Source organism: Hibiscus syriacus, unplaced genomic scaffold, assembly GCF_006381635.1.
Source record: "Hibiscus syriacus cultivar Baekdansim isolate YM2019G1 unplaced genomic scaffold, ASM638163v2 tig00110013_pilon, whole genome shotgun sequence".
In the NCBI taxonomy this organism is placed as follows: Eukaryota; Viridiplantae; Streptophyta; class Magnoliopsida; order Malvales; family Malvaceae; genus Hibiscus; species Hibiscus syriacus.
In genome coordinates this window covers 1,765,189-1,767,855 of record NW_024062563.1, presented here as the reverse complement: position 1 = coordinate 1,767,855, position 2,667 = coordinate 1,765,189, and the positions used below count along the sequence as shown (strand labels likewise).

At 37.2% G+C, this 2,667-nt stretch overlaps 1 pseudogene; it reads left to right on the top strand.

The window, feature by feature from the left end:
• The first annotated feature begins 1,329 nt into the window (after window positions 1-1,329).
• LOC120212335 lies at window positions 1,330-2,438 on the top strand (annotated as a pseudogene).
• Window positions 2,439-2,667: the final 229 nt, after the last annotated feature.

Sequence of the window (2,667 nt, the reverse complement as noted above, 5' to 3'; positions counted from 1 at the left end):
AGCTGAGTGTGTATCTTAGCTTGTGCCTGAATGAAAATATTTTCTGAAGCAAACGGTTCAGCTACCTGAGGATTCAATTATACAGAAAAATATTAGGGTAAATATATCTTCAATACTTGAAATTTCATTTTTAAGATTCATTTCACATTTAATTTAATTATAATATTTAATTGAATGTTTTAAATTGTTCTGTTAATTTAAATTAATATCTAAATTTTACTTTTAGCATAAATTAGCACTTATAATAAATATTTTATTTTAACAGGAATAAACACATGTTATAGATGAGAGATATAATGCCAATAATCTCCTCCAAACTTTGATTGTGTAATTACATTTTAAACCACAAGCAGTTTTAAAATTATAATTACTTTTCAAGAAACTGGCAGTTTTGAAAGTAGTAGAAATTAACATTGGCCATAAAGTTGTTTGGTTTAATTACTGTTTAAGACCTTTGTATTTCAAAATTAATAAATCTTATTTTTTTTTGTAATTTAATTAATTTTTAATACTTTATTTATTTTTAAATTAAGTAAATTTGTCCCCTCATAATTAAATTTGACTCTCTCTCTGTGTTTAAACTATTCATCCAAGTTCGTGCATTTATTTGAACCAGTAAAACAAGTTCAAGTACTTAATAGGAAAAAAAATAGATACTAAATTGAAATTTGAGACTAAGTTTAGAGGAAAAACTTAGGCATCGAATTAAAGTTTAATATGAAATTCAGGTATGAAAATGTAAATTATCCAAAACCTTGAAGTAACTAAATTGGTTTGATTAGAGCAAAGATGCGTTTTGTATTAATAATTTGTATGATTTTTGGTGTGTTGAATTTCTCTCTCATTCATTCCATTGTGGTTTGCCCACTCTGACACACTGCTCTCAAATGGCTGATAGTGCAAGCAAAGCAAGCACACCCCCACTTTTTTTTTTTTTGGGTCTTATTTTGCTTTATTTTTCCTCTCATTCTTCCCCTTAAACGGACTCAATTCCACTTTTGTCTGCAACAAAGCAAAATCTTCTTGTCTTTCTCTCTGTCTTCTTCTTCTTTTTACCTCACACTACAAACCCTATAAGCACCTCTTTATACCTCCCCAAACGCTCTCTTCTTCTTCACCACCCTTCTTTTCTCTTAATTTGATTAACAAGTTGTTGTATTATACTGAGTCACTGATATTCCTTTCCTTGGGGAGACCAACAGTGAGTCAACTAGTTGCACTTACTTTGGAACACTATTATATGGTGTTTTAGCTCTTGATTTGAATTTTGCTTCTTTCTTCTTTTATCAGTAGACCTGTTAGGGACATTTAGTGGGTCTCCTTCTCCTTTGTCTCCTTTTCTTTATTGAGTTTTTTTTATGGGATTTGGGTATTCATGAAACAAGGGTTCTCAGACTCAGTGCTAAGTATTAAGAGCACAGACCTAGGAATTAGGTCTATTGTCCCTAATAAAATACTAATATTATACCTAGAATGGAACTTTCCAGTCAAGAAGGGGAGATCCCAATCCCTTTGAACAGTACATATGGTGGGGAACATGGGCATGGGCATATGATACATCATGATCATGTTCCACCCCATAACCATATCATACCTTCATCAGCACCCCAAGTCCTTTCCAATGGCACTCTCTCCTTGTCCAAAGACCATGTGCCCTACAAGAAACGGTGAGGTACCGTGTGCCTGAAGAACCATGCGGCGGCCATGGGAGGAAATGCCACCGATGGGTGCGGCGAGTTCATGCCGAGCGGTGAAGAGGGTACCATCGAAGCACTGACTTGCTCCGCCTGCAACTGCCATAGGAACTTCCACAGGAAAGAAGGGAAGGCGAGCCGTCATCATTTGATTGTTACCGTTGCATGGCATGACCGGCAGAGTTGGAGGAAACTCCTCTTAGGTCACCACCAGAAGAGTATCCTACCACCTGAGGCTCTAGGGTACCCTACGGGTACCCTCATACCCGAGATCAGCAGCACCAACGCCCCACCAAATGATAATGTCCTGCAACATGGGCTCCCTCCCTTCAGAGTCCGATGAGCAGCCGGAAGGTGGTGGGGTAGTCGGAAACAGACCACTCCAGCTCATGAAGAAAAGGTTTAGGACAAAGTTCACACAGGAACAGAAGGACAAAATGCTCAACTTTGCAGAGAAAGCTGGGTGGAAAATCCAAAAGCAGAAGAATCAGTGGTGCAACAGTTCTGTCAAGAGATTGGTGTCAGAAGAGTCCTAAAGGTCTGGATGCACAACAACAAGCACAATCTAGCCAAGAAAAACCCATCTAATCCCCCCGCCGCTATCCCCCCCGCCAACCCACCACCACCGCTGCATGATAATCCTCAGTCTTTTTACTATAATCCGTGTTTCACTTCCATTTAGCTCATTTCTGGTTTGGTTTTCGTTTCTTCAATGGCTGTGTTATCAGGCAAATTAAAAACGTTTCTCGGGCAAGTTTCAGTTAATTAGTAATTATTGGACTGCTGATTTTGAAATATCATCCATATGCATGCATGCATGTATACATAATGGATATATATATATATATATATATATATATCCATATAATTTATCAGCTTTCTTAATATAATATGTATAATTTACTTACAATAGGAGTTCACCCTGTGTTACGTGTTCCGCAACACTATCGATACTATCCATCTCTGTGGCCTG